The 18,367-nt window shown below is 49.7% G+C and overlaps 1 protein-coding gene across 2 annotated transcripts in view; it reads right to left on the reverse strand.

Moving 5' to 3' along the window:
• Nucleotides 1–5,827, reverse strand: part of LOC139048028 (uncharacterized) — a 178,142-nt gene extending 172,315 nt beyond the window's left edge. For both annotated transcript variants that reach the window (XM_070522378.1, XM_070522377.1), the window contains exon 1: nt 5,666–5,827. The gene's annotated coding sequence lies outside the window, so the exon portion shown is untranslated. The remainder of the gene's footprint in view (nt 1–5,665) is intronic.
• Nucleotides 5,828–18,367: the final 12,540 nt, after the last annotated feature.

Genomic DNA, 18,367 nt, shown 5'->3' on the forward strand with positions numbered 1-18,367 from the left:
TTACTTAAAAACATTTATACATCGTCAAATACTCGGGAAAAACGGTATGCATGTGAACTTTAAGAATGAGATCCCGGCGTAGCTTTCCTTCTTCCCCCCCCCCACCCACTTTGTTATTTGCTTCCAACGATATCATCCTCTGCACACAAAATATCATTACCGAGAAGACGAGTATATGGACGGCGCCTCCTGCAGGCACGAACGTCTCCTTGAACGCCGCTGATAAAAGAAAGAGAGATAGAAAGAACGAGAAGGAAAGGAATAAACTATAATATCTATAAACTGCGGAGCTAACGTGCACATGGTAACCGCGCGGCGTACTGTGTACACATGTCGCGTCCTTCGTCTTTTTTTCGCGTACCGCGAATCTCGCTGACGAACCGGCTGCAACCGGAACTGCATCGCAAAGCCGGCACACACGTGAAACGTGCACTGGCTGGAAGCCGCCACTCGCGCTGTCGGACTGGCGTGTGTATAGCACGCGGCGCGTGCCGTTCTTTCGAAACTTGCAAACTGACTGGCACGAAATGGGCGCGGGTGTTTTTTATGCGAAGCATACTAGCGGCACAACCACGCTCTTCCTTGCTGCGCCGCGCACGGTCCGCGTAGCTACCATATGACGTCATAACTGCTGCAAAAGCGGAGGCTCAACTCGTGCGCTCGCTTGCGGCCGCGTAGCTACATAGCCGGGTCTCAGCTCGTGCGCTCGCCTGCATGAGTTGTTTCTTCGTCTAGCCGAACCAAATATAGCCAAGCAACAGCAGTTCACCAGGCTAAACAGTGGTTCAACAACTAAAATAAAGGCTAGTATGCTTCGCATCCTGGGCTTAACCTTAGCTAAGCCACAGCCATTTTTTGCAAAGAAACTTGCTTGGCGCAGATACGCAAGGGACGTAGATGCATGCGCGCATTGTGTAGCGTCAGTAGGAAGGTGGTGACAATGGGAACTTTTTTTTTTTTCATGATAACAATTTTTTTTGTGTGTGTGCCACGGCACATCTGAGCGAAAAAGAGCGCTGCCACGACCTCCAGGGCAGAAGTTAGCGCGAAGATGTCGGAACGAATGGGTGAGTGATGGAGGTCCCGTCACCTGCAACACTAGAGCCTAGGCTCATGTAAGGCGCGTCCTAAGCACGGAGCTAAACATGACTCATTAGAAACGTAACTGGAAACGTTTCAAGCCGTGAAACAGCTAACATGTGGCAGGAGCCTCTATCGCGTAGCTCGCAGTGGTTGTTAAGCAAGCAAGCAAGCAAGCAAGCAAGCAAGCAAACGAACAAACAAATCAGGAATGTCGACACGATATTGTTTTTCTTCCTTTGACACCAATGTTTCTGTTAATGATGACATTGACTTTTCCACAGAATATTACAAAAAAAATTTAGTAGTCAATCATAAAAGATATAAAACAAGGAATGCGACATGACACTGCTTACAGCGAAACAGATCCTCTCCATAACGCATCAAAGACCATCGGCGTAACAAGCTGATGTGACGGGAGCAGATGAGCAAAAGGCCACAGCGGCAGTCCAGGTCATAGTTTTTCGTCAGCAAAAAATGTAGAGTGAACTTCTAAACTAGCGAAAGGAGAGTCAACACAAGGACAGCTACTTGAGAATTTTTTTTCCAGTAACGTCTGAAGTCAAGCTCTGTCTGGCGTGCAAGAATAACGGTTAGAAAACATGCAGAATGGCCGTCTTCAGATGTTTCCAAAACTACAAAGACTGTGTTTTCTGGCTTGGGTGCTTGGTTACGTGAACCATCATTTTCACACGGAACATGCTCAGATATTTTGGCAACTAAACGTGCTTGACAGCTCATTCTACTGCCCGACTCCTCCGCAAAAAAAAAAGAAAAAAAAATCAGGCACAAGCATTTTTTTTTCAGGATTAGGTCTTAGACGACGTGTGTACGGCGGTTGGTAAGTAAAATTTTGTCACTAATTGCAGCAAGATTTTTGCGCCACGGGATCGAACACGGCGTGATATTTTGCCGCAATATTCGCAGCGGTCCTTGTCTACGTACCCATTATCACAGTAACGCGACAACATAAATTAGGGAAGGAAATGAAAAGCACACTTGCATCGACCCTAGATAAGCACGAATCATCAAAGTAAACCTGTAGGGATTTACTTGAAAGAAAAAAAAGAGAGAAAGCTTCAAAGTTAAAGGAAATTTATGGTTGTTTGGCCTTTGGCGTTTGTAAAATTTCCTTAGGGGGCCTAGCCAGGTGACGTTGAGTTTACTCGCGTCTATTGTGGACCAAATAAAGTTGTCTCACTCACTCACTCACTCACTCACTCACTCACTCACTCACTCACTCACTCACTCACTCACTCACTCACTCACTCACTCACTCGCTCGCTCGCTCGCTCACTCGCTCGCTCGCTCGCTCGCTCACTCACTCACTCACTCACTCACTCACTCACTCACTCACTCACTCACTCACTCACTCACTCACTCACTCACTCACTCACTCACTCACTCACTCAATCACTCACTCACTCGCTCAAGACTTTTCAGATTCCCAGAATACCAATTTACTCTTCCAAATACAATTTTTACATACGGAAAGAAAGAGAGAGAGAGAGAGAAGAGAACAAGCTTTATTGATATTGTTACACGTATTGATACCGTGCGTATTGATATTATACGACAGAGTAAACCAAAAGGAACTGTAGTAATTGTATACTAGATCGAGTTCTTTTCATGAGCCCACAGCTATGTAGTCTGTAATATGCCTGCTTGCTAATACGTCCGTCAGTTACGTGCACGTTTTAAGCAACTAACAATCAACGACACAAATATCAATATGAAAGGCCCTAGGCTTGAGTGTTCTTTTGCGCGCCGCGATTCCCTTGCGTCTTATGCATGCATGCCAACTGCAACAGAGCAGCTTGCCATATCAAGCCACGTGACAGCCACGCCAGCTTACCACCCTTCGCCGAGGTAACTGTTTATAGCGAAGAAGCGCACCACAGGCGTTGCGACGTCAGCGGTGTCAGGCGTAAATACGCACTTTCCACGCGAGCGCCCCGGTACGAATTGGAAGCAAGAAAACGCCCAATTCTCACGCCACGAAATAGCTTCGAGGCACCGCTTTAGTCCACCGGGGGGCACGAGACCAATGACTACACCTGCGCACACTGGACAGATCTGGGCCGGACTCGCGGGTGTATGCGCCGGCTTGCAGTTCGCATTTCGTGTTCGGGACGTGCAAAAAGTGCTCCCACCACCTAGCAGCTAGTTGGATGGCAGCACCATCATCCGCGAGACGAGGGGGGAGGGGGGCGAGGAGGAATGAACGCGGTCAAAGGCGCACGACTTCGCCCAAAACGGACGCGTAGGCCCGCGATCGACAGGCAACAATTCCGCATGACGGAAGCTGCTGTGGCTCGGCGTTCTCGGGCCCATTCGGGAAACTCGCACACGCACCCCCTCCCCCTCTACGCGTCAATTCCTCATCGGCGTTGACGAAGAGTCTTGCATCTCGACGGTGCCCACAAAGCGTTCGCTTTGAGAGAGAGAACTTTCATTGGTGTGGCTGCTGCTGCCCAATCTTCACGTCTCCCGTTTACGTACCGGGAGTGGTAAGCCTGCACGATGGCGCGGCCTCGCTTGGCTGGCAACCGACCTCCGCCCTTTCGCCCGATCGTCCCTTGAGTGACGCGGTAACCTTGCAGGGTCGCACCCTCCCCGCGGAATTCCGTGCATTGTTTGTGTGAGCTACAGGCATGTGCGGCTTGTTCGAATCAGGATGCGGAAAAAAATCCCCGTCAGACTCCGTCGCTGAGAGCCAAGGGGCGCGATCGTTTTCACAAATCGCTTGAATGCCGCTTCCAGTGAAGAGAGTTCGCAGAGGTATATCAGGAATTTGTACGCGGCGTGCAGTAGAGAAATTGAAAGGCGGTTCCTTTATTTTGAACCTGTTGAAATCCAGGAATATTGCCTTTCGGACTCTGCATAAAATTAAGCATCTGATGTAGTACATGCCTACTTTTCCTCTGAGCTGTATGCGCACCGATGGACACAAGGGATGTATAAGATAAGGTTGCGCGCAGTCATGTATGTCAACGCTTTTGGATCATCAATGGCTATGGACTAACTTCTGTCACTCCCGGAACGCAATTGATCAACTACTGACGCGTGACGGATGAGAATGGTGGATGCTGCGGAAGAGCCCTCAAGGAAGCCCGTATAGCGCGCCCTCGCAGAAAATCTGCAGCGAACCGCGGTTCCCTTTAACTGGCGTGCTCGGCGCCACGGGGCAAGTCGTACAGAGTGAGCGAGTTTAACGGTGTCACCTAAAACTGCGGCCGTGCCGTTACTACAACAACCGGCTTGCGTAATCATGTGGTTTATGTTATCGCGCAGTGGCCTATAAGAGTGCGCAAAATGACACCACCTGCAAATACCTTTCATTTGTATATGGGCTACGTATAGACCAGAACACGATAGCCTCGAACCGGATGGGCTGAGTGCACACTGGAACCCAGCGACCCGCCGCCACCTTCCCTGAGCTGCTAAGACGCGTTCGCGTGCATGTAGCACGTGTGTGTTACGGGGTGTTCAATGTGTAAATATTTCTGTGCCCGCGAACATCCGAGTACAGAACATCATCGGGGCGTCACTGCGTCATATATGGATGTGCAAGTAACCAGCGAAAACGAATCAGATTGCAGAGTACCGTTTGCGACGAACGCGATGTACGTCGAGAGCTATGCCGCTGTGGCATATTCAGCCATCCATGTCCTTTTGTCTCTGTATGTGCTGTATCTGTGCGTGTCTCTCTATGTGTATGTGTCTGTCTGCGGGCCTCGATTACACAAAGGCCTGAGGTGGGCTTCGTACAGGGGCTCTCGCCATAGAACTCCGCACCTGATTCACAAGTAAATGCCGGGAAAGTGTTCGCACCGCTACAAAGTTTTGACGCTCATGACAATCGAACTCATGCCTAACAGATTGAATTCCGTGCACTGGCGTTAGTGGCCACGAAATTTCGCAGTACCTTTCAGCAACTATTCGAAACCTTTACGTGTAAACCCGCCGCGGTTGCTCAGTGGCTATGGTGTTAGGTTGCTGAGCACGAGGTCACGGGATCGAATCCTGGCCATGGCGGCCGCATTTCAATGGGGGCGAAATGCGAAAACACCCGTGTACTTAGATTTAGGTGCACGTTAAAGAACCCCAGGTGGTCGAAATTTCCGGAGTCCTCCACTACGGCGTGCCTCATAATCAGAAAGTGGTTTTGGCACGTAAAACCCCATAATTTTTTTTCTTTACGTGTAAAAGCTGGGTGGTGTTGCTTATCGTAACTACTGGCCAGAAGGCAAGAGCGGCGATGTTTGTTAAAAAAGTATGCATACATTGCGCAGTAGATCCGACACAGTTGAACTAATGTTAATTCATTCTTCCGCCATCCTGAGACAAAAAACGGACACATCTGGGCATCCGCACACGTGCGCTACGCTTACTCGAAGCTACCGCATGCCGCCTGTTTTCAAGGTGCGGTCCGCGAGATTTTTTCATGCACTACAACGCGGAGGTAAAGCATATCGCTTACTGCAAGGCTTTTACTATTTCATTACGTATTGTCAGACGCGCAATTAAAAGTGGAATAGCCGCAGAACCAATGTTTCCGCACGCAAAGGTAACACGGACTTACCCGAACGATCCGCTCCGCCTCCGGACGTTGCGCTTGCCACAGCCATCCTGATTTGCAGCACAATCTTGCCGAGAAGTTGAAATTCTCTAACTAAATTCGCTAGCTAAAATTCACCATGCCGTTCCTTCGTGAGAACTTCAAAGACATGTCAAAGCGCAAGCAGCGCAAGCGCTGTGTCTACCTGCGGTCGCCTCGCTTGGCAGCTCGGAGCCGTTGTAGCAGCAGGTGGCGCCACCGCGGTTTGAAAATGGCGCCACTCAATTTTTTTCCGTGTTCTGGTGTATACGCAAGAGATCGTACAGGTTTTTCGGCTGTAGAGTTTCAATACGGCGCTTATGCCTTGAAAACAGGAATTGCGTGTAGGTACAGTTTCTGCCCCGTTTCTTGCTTGACTTGCGCAGAATTTTCACGAAAACAGGTGAGGAGGGGGGAGGGGCTGATGGAGTCTGCACTGATGAAAGTGTAGCAAACGATTTAACTGCGTGAGGCCACCACTATGTGGTGGGAAAGCGCATATGAGCACCTTCGTATTATTTTCGAACAGACAATATGCAAATTTAGAGCAGCTACGCAAGGCAAGCCTAAACGTCTCAAAAACGTAAATATGTAGCCTTCTCATCACTGCGTACGCTCTGTATAATATCGTGTTCCTGCAGATTACGAACGCTTTGTTAACTTTACAATTTTTGGTGAGCATCGTCGTAACATTTACGTACGCTAAGAAATCAGAGAGTTTTATATGATAGGGGACGCAAGCGGCTTGCGTACGCAAGAACTAGGGGCCATGGTACTGCGCATGCGCTGACCCCTACGTGCGGGTCTGCGCATGCGCAGTACCGTCGCCCCTAGTTGCGTTCGCAAACGGCTTGCGTACGCAAGAACTAAAGACCATGCTACCGCCCATGCGCTGACCTCTTCGTTTGGGTCTGCGCCCGGCGACTTGAGATCGCCCGGTGAGTTTGGTGTCCGTACGCCTGACGAGAAACCACTTCTTGACATGGAACGGCTTTACGCGAAGCAGGAGATCTCTGTTCCGTTTTCGCCCACGTACTTTAAACTGAAACGCTTCCACGTCTCCTGCACTTGTATGTGTTGCAAAGTCCTCACGTTTGAAATAGAGGATTTACTCCACGCTATTCGAAAACTGTCTATCGCGAGATGACGCACCAAAGCAATAAAATAATTTGTAGTCAGCCGCTGTATTGAGCAACAGCAGTAAAGAATTTCTCACATTACAGGGTTAGGACTATCACTTTTCTTTTCCTACTGTGTGGACAGAATTGAAGGATTCCACGAACGCTCGCCCTCTTAGCTCAGTCGGGAATGGAACGGACGCTGCTGAAAACAAATATTTCTTCCCTGGAGTAATCTAGACATTGAGAGACGAACTGACTGCCTTACAGCGTTTTAAGCCTCTGCATTGAGCTTCTCTCCTTTCGTCCCTATAGCCCTTCCCCCTGTGCAGGGTAGCAAACCGGACGTGCGTCTGGTTAACCTCCCTGCCTTCCCTCTCTTCTCTCTCTCTTTCTCTCCCTCTCTCTCCACATTGAGTTAAGATCGGCTCTGCAGTGAAGGGCCTCTCATTAATTTTTAGTAACAGGGTTTGCTTCTACGTATACGCCTAGATATCTAGTGTTTTCCATTCCTCCCCCGCCGGAATGCGACATCCGAAGTCAGGAAGCGAACCCCTGCCTCTCTATCGAGCCAGAAGGGCGCCATAGCCACGTACACAGAGCTGCCGAGCGCAGCGGCTGCCGCATTGCAATACATAATGGACGCCCTTCCATTGGGCAGACCCATCCGTTATACCCATAGCCCCCCTGCGAGCTAGACCAATTAATGCCTGGCTCCGCCGGCAGAGTCCCGCGGCGACCGCGGCACCCTCGTAACCGCCGTCGTCCCCGCCGCGCCGCGCAAGTGTAAATGACACTTCGCACCGCGGGTGGGTGACGCGTGGACAAGGCCGCGCGTTGGTCGCCGCGACCGTAATTTTTCGCGCGATCGAAGCGTGCGGCGCGATTATTATCGAAAGCAGTGGCAGCGCAAGCGGCCGCGGCGGCTTTGACCGTGGCGCCGGGAGAAGAACAAAAAGACAATGCGGTCCCCCCAATCGCCGCCGCGATATCCAATCAATCTCACGCGTTATTCCGCCCGATTCGACGCCGCGCACACAGCAGTCGCCGAATCGCGGGGGTCAAGCGAGCCATGGTCAGCGCCGGCGATTCCATTGTGCCCGTGCCAAGCGCCCCCCCCCCCCAAAAAAAAAACAAAAGACGCGATGGTGTCACGGTCGAACGCGCTCTCGCGGCGGTGTTCTATCCTGTCCCGTCGTCGGTCGCCGTAAGGCTGGCGCGTCCGGAGAGAACTGTCTCCGCTAGCTGAAGGCTGAAGGTGCGATCACGTAAGGAGCCCGGCGAATATGTTTCATGCTGCGCGCGCAGGGATGTTTGCAAAGGTATACCGCCACCGCGTCTATAACTTATACCCGCTTAAGCAAAGCTCAACAGCAATGGCGTTTCACGTGTAGGCCTCTCACGCGTGTGGGCTGCGCATGTGTTCAAGTGCGGCATTCTACTGCTGAGCACGAGGTGTCGGGTTCGACTACCGGCTTCGGCTGTTAGCATTGCTGTGGGGCCGAGATCCAAGAGCGCTCGCACATAGATAACTGCCCGTTAGAAAAAAAGAAAGGCGCCTGTTAAAGATGTTTAAAGTAGTAAAGGCAAGGCGCAAAAGACGAGGACTTAGGGAGAAGAACACAAACGACAGGACCGGCGCCACTCGAGACTGGCAAGCTGAGACGGCGATAAGGTTGACGCACAAAATGGCAGGATCGGTGCGAAAGCTTTGATGAAAGAAAGGGCCCAATGTAGAAGAAATATGCTCAAGTAAAACTCTTGCTTGGGCTAGTTGGTTCATGCTTGAAGTAGTAAAGGCTAGGCGCAAAAGACGAGGACTTAGGGAGAAGAACACAAACGACAGGACCGGCGCCACTCGAGACTGGCAAGCTGAGACGGCGATAAGGTTGACGCACCGATCGCACACCTTTCGCACCGATCCTGCCATTTTGTGCGTCAACCTTATAGCCGTCTCAGCTTGCCAGTCTCGAGTGGCGCCGGTCCTGTCGTTTGTGTTCTTCTCCCTAAGTCCTCGTCTTTTGCGCCTTGCCTTTACTACTTCAAGCATGAACCAACTAGCCCAAGCAAGAGTTTTACTTGAGCATATTTCTTCTACATTGGGCCCTTTCTTTCATCAAAGCTTTCGCACCGATCCTGCCATTTTGTGCGTCAACCTTATCGCCGTCTCAGCTTGCCAGTCTCGAGTGGCGCCGGTCCTGTCGTTTGTGTTCTTCTCCCTAAGTCCTCGTCTTTTGCGCCTTGCCTTTACTACTTCAAGCATGAACCAACTAGCCCAAGCAAGAGTTTTACTTGAGCATATTTCTTCTACATTGGGCCCTTTCTTTCATCAAAGCTTTTGCACCGATCCTGCCATTTTGTGCGTCAACCTTATCGCCGTCTCAGCTTGCCAGTCTCGAGTGGCGCCGGTCCTGTCGTTTGTGTTCTTCTCCCTAAGTCCTCGTCTTTTGCGCCTTGCCTTTACTACTTCAAGCATGAACCAACTAGCCCAAGCAAGAGTTTTACTTGAGCATATTTCTTCTACATTGGGCCCTTTCTTTCATCAAAGCTTTCGCACCGATCCTGCCATTTTGTGCGTCAACCTTATCGCCGTCTCAGCTTGCCAGTCTCGAGTGGCGCCGGTCCTGTCGTTTGTGTTCTTCTCCCTAAGTCCTCGTCTTTTGCGCCTTGCCTTTACTACTTCAAGCATGAACCAACTAGCCCGAGCAAGAGTTTTACTTGAGCATATTTCTTCTACATTGGGCCCTTTCTTTCATCAAAGCTTTCGCACCGATCCTGCCATTTTGTGCGTCAACCTTATCGCCGTCTCAGCTTGCCAGTCTCGAGTGGCGCCGGTCCTATCGTTTGTGTTCTTCTCCCTAAGTCCTCGTCTTTTGCGCCTTGCCTTTACTACTTCAAGCATGAACCAACTAGCCCAAGCAAGAGTTTTACTTGAGCATATTTCTTCTACATTGGGCCCTTTCTTTCATCAAAGCTTTCGCACCGATCCTGCCATTTTGTGCGTCAACCTTATCGCCGTCTCAGCTTGCCAGTCTCGAGTGGCGCCGGTCCTGTCGTTTGTGTTCTTCTCCCTAAGTCCTCGTCTTTTGCGCCTTGCCTTTACTACTTCAAGCATGAACCAACTAGCCCAAGCAAGAGTTTTACTTGAGCATATTTCTTCTACATTGGGCCCTTTCTTTCATCAAAGCTTTCGCACCGATCCTGCCATTTTGTGCGTCAACCTTATCGCCGTCTCAGCTTGCCAGTCTCGAGTGGCGCCGGTCCTGTCGTTTGTGTTCTTCTCCCTAAGTCCTCGTCTTTTGCGCCTTGCCTTTACTACTTCAAGCATGAACCAACTAGCCCAAGCAAGAGTTTTACTTGAGCATATTTCTTCTACATTGGGCCCTTTCTTTCATCAAAGCTTTCGCACCGATCCTGCCATTTTGTGCGTCAACCTTATCGCCGTCTCAGCTTGCCAGTCTCGAGTGGCGCCGGTCCTGTCGTTTGTGTTCTTCTCCCTAAGTCCTCGTCTTTTGCGCCTTGCCTTTACTACTTCAAGCATGAACCAACTAGCCCAAGCAAGAGTTTTACTTGAGCATATTTCTTCTACATTGGGCCCTTTCTTTCATCAAAGCTTTCGCACCGATCCTGCCATATTGTGCGTCAACCTTATCGCCGTCTCAGCTTGCCAGTCTCGAGTGGCGCCGGTCCTGTCGTTTGTGTTCTTCTCCCTAAGTCCTCGTCTTTTGCGCCTTGCCTTTACTACTTCAAGCATGAACCAACTAGCCCAAGCAATAGTTTTACTTGAGCATATTTCTTCTACATTGGGCCCTTTCTTTCATCAAAGCTTTCGCACCGATCCTGCCATTTTGTGCGTCAACCTTATCGCCGTCTCAGCTTGCCAGTCTCGAGTGGCGCCGGTCCTGTCGTTTGTGTTCTTCTCCCTAAGTCCTCGTCTTTTGCGCCTTGCCTTTACTACTTCAAGCATGAACCAACTAGCCCAAGCAAGAGTTTTACTTGACCATATTTCTTCTACATTGGGCCCTTTCTTTCATCAAAGCTTTCGCACCGATCCTGCCATATTGTGCGTCAACCTTATCGCCGTCTCAGCTTGCCAGTCTCGAGTGGCGCCGGTCCTGTCGTTTGTGTTCTTCTCCCTAAGTCCTTGTCTTTTGCGCCTTGCCTTTACTACTTCAAGCATGAACCAACTAGCCCAAGCAAGAGTTTTACTTGAGCATATTTCTTCTACATTGGGCCCTTTCTTTCATCAAAGCTTTCGCACCGATCCTGCCATTTTGTGCGTCAACCTTATCGCCGTCTCAGCTTGCCAGTCTCGAGTGGCGCCGGTCCTGTCGTTTGTGTTCTTCTCCCTAAGTCCTCGTCTTTTGCGCCTTGCCTTTACTACTTCAAGCATGAACCAACTAGCCCGAGCAAGAGTTTTACTTGAGCATATTTCTTCTACATTGGGCCCTTTCTTTCATCAAAGCTTTCGCACCGATCCTGCCATTTTGTGCGTCAACCTTATCGCCGTCTCAGCTTGCCAGTCTCGAGTGGCGCCGGTCCTGTCGTTTGTGTTCTTCTCCCTAAGTCCTCGTCTTTTGCGCCTTGCCTTTACTACTTCAAGCATGAACCAACTAGCCCAAGCAAGAGTTTTACTTGAGCATATTTCTTCTACATTGGGCCCTTTCTTTCATCAAAGCTTTCGCACCGATCCTGCCATTTTGTGCGTCAACCTTATCGCCGTCTCAGCTTGCCAGTCTCGAGTGGCGCCGGTCCTGTCGTTTGTGTTCTTCTCCCTAAGTCCTCGTCTTTTGCGCCTTGCCTTTACTACTTCAAGCATGAACCAACTAGCCCAAGCAAGAGTTTTACTTGAGCATATTTCTTCTACATTGGGCCCTTTCTTTCATCAAAGCTTTCGCACCGATCCTGCCATATTGTGCGTCAACCTTATCGCCGTCTCAGCTTGCCAGTCTCGAGTGGCGCCGGTCCTGTCGTTTGTGTTCTTCTCCCTAAGTCCTTGTCTTTTGCGCCTTGCCTTTACTACTTCAAGCATGAACCAACTAGCCCAAGCAAGAGTTTTACTTGAGCATATTTCTTCTACATTGGGCCCTTTCTTTCATCAAAGCTTTCGCACCGATCCTGCCATTTTGTGCGTCAACCTTATCGCCGTCTCAGCTTGCCAGTCTCGAGTGGCGCCGGTCCTGTCGTTTGTGTTCTTCTCCCTAAATCCTCGTCTTTTGCGCCTTGCCTTTACTACTTCAAGCATGAACCAACTAGCCCAAGCAAGAGTTTTACTTGAGCATATTTCTTCTACATTGGGCCCTTTCTTTCATCAAAGCTTTCGCACCGATCCTGCCATTTTGTGCGTCAACCTTATCGCCGTCTCAGCTTGCCAGTCTCGAGTGGCGCCGGTCCTGTCGTTTGTGTTCTTCTCCCTAAGTCCTCGTCTTTTGCGCCTTGCCTTTACTACTTCAAGCATGAACCAACTGGCCCAAGCAAGAGTTTTACTTGAGCATATTTCTTCTACATTGGGCCCTTTCTTTCATCAAAGCTTTCGCACCGATCCTGCCATTTTGTGCGTCAACCTTATCGCCGTCTCAGCTTGCCAGTCTCGAGTGGCGCCGGTCCTGTCGTTTGTGTTCTTCTCCCTAAGTCCTCGTCTTTTGCGCCTTGCCTTTACTACTTCAAGCATGAACCAACTAGCCCAAGCAAGAGTTTTACTTGAGCATATTTCTTCTACATTGGGCCCTTTCTTTCATCAAAGCTTTCGCACCGATCCTGCCATATTGTGCGTCAACCTTATCGCCGTCTCAGCTTGCCAGTCTCGAGTGGCGCCGGTCCTGTCGTTTGTGTTCTTCTCCCTAAGTCCTCGTCTTTTGCGCCTTGCCTTTACTACTTCAAGCATGAACCAACTAGCCCAAGCAATAGTTTTACTTGAGCATATTTCTTCTACATTGGGCCCTTTCTTTCATCAAAGCTTTCGCACCGATCCTGCCATTTTGTGCGTCAACCTTATCGCCGTCTCAGCTTGCCAGTCTCGAGTGGCGCCGGTCCTGTCGTTTGTGTTCTTCTCCCTAAGTCCTCGTCTTTTGCGCCTTGCCTTTACTACTTCAAGCATGAACCAACTAGCCCAAGCAAGAGTTTTACTTGAGCATATTTCTTCTACATTGGGCCCTTTCTTTCATCAAAGCTTTCGCACCGATCCTGCCATATTGTGCGTCAACCTTATCGCCGTCTCAGCTTGCCAGTCTCGAGTGGCGCCGGTCCTGTCGTTTGTGTTCTTCTCCCTAAGTCCTCGTCTTTTGCGCCTTGCCTTTACTACTTCAAGCATGAACCAACTAGCCCAAGCAATAGTTTTACTTGAGCATATTTCTTCTACATTGGGCCCTTTCTTTCATCAAAGCTTTCGCACCGATCCTGCCATTTTGTGCGTCAACCTTATCGCCGTCTCAGCTTGCCAGTCTCGAGTGGCGCCGGTCCTGTCGTTTGTGTTCTTCTCCCTAAGTCCTCGTCTTTTGCGCCTTGCCTTTACTACTTCAAGCATGAACCAACTAGCCCAAGCAAGAGTTTTACTTGAGCATATTTCTTCTACATTGGGCCCTTTCTTTCATCAAAGCTTTCGCACCGATCCTGCCATTTTGTGCGTCAACCTTATCGCCGTCTCAGCTTGCCAGTCTCGAGTGGCGCCGGTCCTGTCGTTTGTGTTCTTCTCCCTAAATCCTCGTCTTTTGCGCCTTGCCTTTACTACTTCAAGCATGAACCAACTAGCCCAAGCAAGAGTTTTACTTGAGCATATTTCTTCTACATTGGGCCCTTTCTTTCATCAAAGCTTTCGCACCGATCCTGCCATTTTGTGCGTCAACCTTATCGCCGTCTCAGCTTGCCAGTCTCGAGTGGCGCCGGTCCTGTCGTTTGTGTTCTTCTCCCTAAGTCCTCGTCTTTTGCGCCTTGCCTTTACTACTTCAAGCATGAACCAACTAGCCCAAGCAAGAGTTTTACTTGAGCATATTTCTTCTACATTGGGCCCTTTCTTTCATCAAAGCTTTCGCACCGATCCTGCCATATTGTGCGTCAACCTTATCGCCGTCTCAGCTTGCCAGTCTCGAGTGGCGCCGGTCCTGTCGTTTGTGTTCTTCTCCCTAAGTCCTCGTCTTTTGCGCCTTGCCTTTACTACTTCAAGCATGAACCAACTAGCCCAAGCAAGAGTTTTACTTGAGCATATTTCTTCTACATTGGGCCCTTTCTTTCATCAAAGCTTTCGCACCGATCCTGCCATTTTGTGCGTCAACCTTATCGCCGTCTCAGCTTGCCAGTCTCGAGTGGCGCCGGTCCTGTCGTTTGTGTTCTTCTCCCTAAGTCCTCGTCTTTTGCGCCTTGCCTTTACTACTTCAAGCATGAACCAACTAGCTCAAGCAAGAGTTTTACTTGAGCATATTTCTTCTACATTGGGCCCTTTCTTTCATCAAAGCTTTCGCACCGATCCTGCCATTTTGTGCGTCAACCTTATCGCCGTCTCAGCTTGCCAGTCTCGAGTGGCGCCGGTCCTGTCGTTTGTGTTCTTCTCCCTAAGTCCTCGTCTTTTGCGCCTTGCCTTTACTACTTCAAGCATGAACCAACTAGCCCAAGCAAGAGTTTTACTTGAGCATATTTCTTCTACATTGGGCCCTTTCTTTCATCAAAGCTTTCGCACCGATCCTGCCATTTTGTGCGTCAACCTTATCGCCGTCTCAGCTTGCCAGTCTCGAGTGGCGCCGGTCCTGTCGTTTGTGTTCTTCTCCCTAAGTCCTCGTCTTTTGCGCCTTGCCTTTACTACTTCAAGCATGAACCAACTAGCCCAAGCAAGAGTTTTACTTGAGCATATTTCTTCTACATTGGGCCCTTTCTTTCATCAAAGCTTTCGCACCGATCCTGCCATTTTGTGCGTCAACCTTATCGCCGTCTCAGCTTGCCAGTCTCGAGTGGCGCCGGTCCTGTCGTTTGTGTTCTTCTCCCTAAGTCCTCGTCTTTTGCGCCTTGCCTTTACTACTTCAAGCATGAACCAACTAGCCCAAGCAAGAGTTTTACTTGAGCATATTTCTTCTACATTGGGCCCTTTCTTTCATCAAAGCTTTCGCACCGATCCTGCCATTTTGTGCGTCAACCTTATCGCCGTCTCAGCTTGCCAGTCTCGAGTGGCGCCGGTCCTGTCGTTTGTGTTCTTCTCCCTAAGTCCTCGTCTTTTGCGCCTTGCCTTTACTACTTCAAGCATGAACCAACTAGCCCAAGCAAGAGTTTTACTTGAGCATATTTCTTCTACATTGGGCCCTTTCTTTCATCAAAGCTTTCGCACCGATCCTGCCATTTTGTGCGTCAACCTTATCGCCGTCTCAGCTTGCCAGTCTCGAGTGGCGCCGGTCCTGTCGTTTGTGTTCTTCTCCCTAAGTCCTCGTCTTTTGCGCCTTGCCTTTACTACTTCAAGCATGAACCAACTAGCCCAAGCAAGAGTTTTACTTGAGCATATTTCTTCTACATTGGGCCCTTTCTTTCATCAAAGCTTTCGCACCGATCCTGCCATATTGTGCGTCAACCTTATCGCCGTCTCAGCTTGCCAGTCTCGAGTGGCGCCGGTCCTGTCGTTTGTGTTCTTCTCCCTAAGTCCTTGTCTTTTGCGCCTTGCCTTTACTACTTCAAGCATGAACCAACTAGCCCAAGCAAGAGTTTTACTTGAGCATATTTCTTCTACATTGGGCCCTTTCTTTCATCAAAGCTTTCGCACCGATCCTGCCATTTTGTGCGTCAACCTTATCGCCGTCTCAGCTTGCCAGTCTCGAGTGGCGCCGGTCCTGTCGTTTGTGTTCTTCTCCCTAAGTCCTCGTCTTTTGCGCCTTGCCTTTACTACTTCAAGCATGAACCAACTAGCCCAAGCAAGAGTTTTACTTGAGCATATTTCTTCTACATTGGGCCCTTTCTTTCATCAAAGCTTTCGCACCGATCCTGCCATTTTGTGCGTCAACCTTATCACCGTCTCAGCTTGCCAGTCTCGAGTGGCGCCGGTCCTGTCGTTTGTGTTCTTCTCCCTAAGTCCTCGTCTTTTGCGCCTTGCCTTTACTACTTCAAGCATGAACCAACTAGCTCAAGCAACAGTTTTACTTGAGCATATTTCTTCTACATTGGGCCCTTTCTTTCATCAAAGCTTTCGCACCGATCCTGCCATTTTGTGCGTCAACCTTATCGCCGTCTCAGCTTGCCAGTCTCGAGTGGCGCCGGTCCTGTCGTTTGTGTTCTTCTCCCTAAGTCCTCGTCTTTTGCGCCTTGCCTTTACTACTTCAAGCATGAACCAACTAGCCCAAGCAAGAGTTTTACTTGAGCATATTTCTTCTACATTGGGCCCTTTCTTTCGTCAAAGCTTTCGCACCGATCCTGCCATTTTGTGCGTCAACCTTATCGCCGTCTCAGATTGCCAGTCTCGAGTGGCGCCGGTCCTGTCGTTTGTGTTCTTCTCCCTAAGTCCTCGTCTTTTGCGCCTTGCCTTTACTACTTCAAGCATGAACCAACTAGCCCAAGCAAGAGTTTTACTTGAGCATATTTCTTCTACATTGGGCCCTTTCTTTCATCAAAGCTTTCGCACCGATCCTGCCATTTTGTGCGTCAACCTTATCGCCGTCTCAGCTTGCCAGTCTCGAGTGGCGCCGGTCCTGTCGTTTGTGTTCTTCTCCCTAAGTCCTCGTCTTTTGCGCCTTGCCTTTACTACTTCAAGCATGAACCAACTAGCCCAAGCAAGAGTTTTACTTGAGCATATTTCTTCTACATTGGGCCCTTTCTTTCATCAAAGCTTTCGCACCGATCCTGCCATTTTGTGCGTCAACCTTATCGCCGTCTCAGCTTGCCAGTCTCGAGTGGCGCCGGTCCTGTCGTTTGTGTTCTTCTCCCTAAGTCCTTGTCTTTTGCGCCTTGCCTTTACTACTTCAAGCATGAACCAACTAGCCCAAGCAAGAGTTTTACTTGAGCATATTTCTTCTACATTGGGCCCTTTCTTTCATCAAAGCTTTCGCACCGATCCTGCCATTTTGTGCGTCAACCTTATCGCCGTCTCAGCTTGCCAGTCTCGAGTGGCGCCGGTCCTGTCGTTTGTGTTCTTCTCCCTAAATCCTCGTCTTTTGCGCCTTGCCTTTACTACTTCAAGCATGAACCAACTAGCCCAAGCAAGAGTTTTACTTGAGCATATTTCTTCTACATTGGGCCCTTTCTTTCATCAAAGCTTTCGCACCGATCCTGCCATTTTGTGCGTCAACCTTATCGCCGTCTCAGCTTGCCAGTCTCGAGTGGCACCGGTCCTGTCGTTTGTGTTCTTCTCCCTAAGTCCTCGTCTTTTGCGCCTTGCCTTTACTACTTCAAGCATGAACCAACTAGCCCAAGCAAGAGTTTTACTTGAGCATATTTCTTCTACATTGGGCCCTTTCTTTCATCAAAGCTTTCGCACCGATCCTGCCATTTTGTGCGTCAACCTTATCGCCGTCTCAGCTTGCCAGTCTCGAGTGGCGCCGGTCCTGTCGTTTGTGTTCTTCTCCCTAAGTCCTCGTCTTTTGCGCCTTGCCTTTACTACTTCAAGCATGAACCAACTAGCCCAAGCAAGAGTTTTACTTGAGCATATTTCTTCTACATTGGGCCCTTTCTTTCATCAAAGCTTTCGCACCGATCCTGCCATTTTGTGCGTCAACCTTATCGCCGTCTCAGCTTGCCAGTCTCGAGTGGCGCCGGTCCTGTCGTTTGTGTTCTTCTCCCTAAGTCCTCGTCTTTTGCGCCTTGCCTTTACTACTTCAAGCATGAACCAACTAGCCCAAGCAAGAGTTTTACTTGAGCATATTTCTTCTACATTGGGCCCTTTCTTTCATCAAAGCTTTCGCACCGATCCTGCCATATTGTGCGTCAACCTTATCGCCGTCTCAGCTTGCCAGTCTCGAGTGGCGCCGGTCCTGTCGTTTGTGTTCTTCTCCCTAAGTCCTCGTCTTTTGCGCCTTGCCTTTACTACTTCAAGCATGAACCAACTAGCCCAAGCAAGAGTTTTACTTGAGCATATTTCTTCTACATTGGGCCCTTTCTTTCATCAAAGCTTTCGCACCGATCCTGCCATTTTGTGCGTCAACCTTATCGCCGTCTCAGCTTGCACGTCTCGAGTGGCGCCGGTCCTGTCGTTTGTGTTCTTCTCCCTAAGTCCTCGTCTTTTGCGCCTTGCCTTTACTACTTCAAGCATGAACCAACTAGCCCAAGCAAGAGTTTTACTTGAGCATATTTCTTCTACATTGGGCCCTTTCTTTCATCAAAGCTTTCGCACCGATCCTGCCATTTTGTGCGTCAACCTTATCGCCGTCTCAGCTTGCCAGTCTCGAGTGGCGCCGGTCCTGTCGTTTGTGTTCTTCTCCCTAAGTCCTCGTCTTTTGCGCCTTGCCTTTACTACTTCAAGCATGAACCAACTAGCCCAAGCAAGAGTTTTACTTGAGCATATTTCTTCTACATTGGGCCCTTTCTTTCATCAAAGCTTTCGCACCGATCCTGCCATTTTGTGCGTCAACCTTATCGCCGTCTCAGCTTGCCAGTCTCGAGTGGCGCCGGT

The sequence above is a fragment of the Dermacentor albipictus genome, chromosome 7 (assembly GCF_038994185.2).
Source record: "Dermacentor albipictus isolate Rhodes 1998 colony chromosome 7, USDA_Dalb.pri_finalv2, whole genome shotgun sequence".
Lineage (NCBI taxonomy): Eukaryota > Metazoa > Arthropoda > Arachnida > Ixodida > Ixodidae > Dermacentor > Dermacentor albipictus.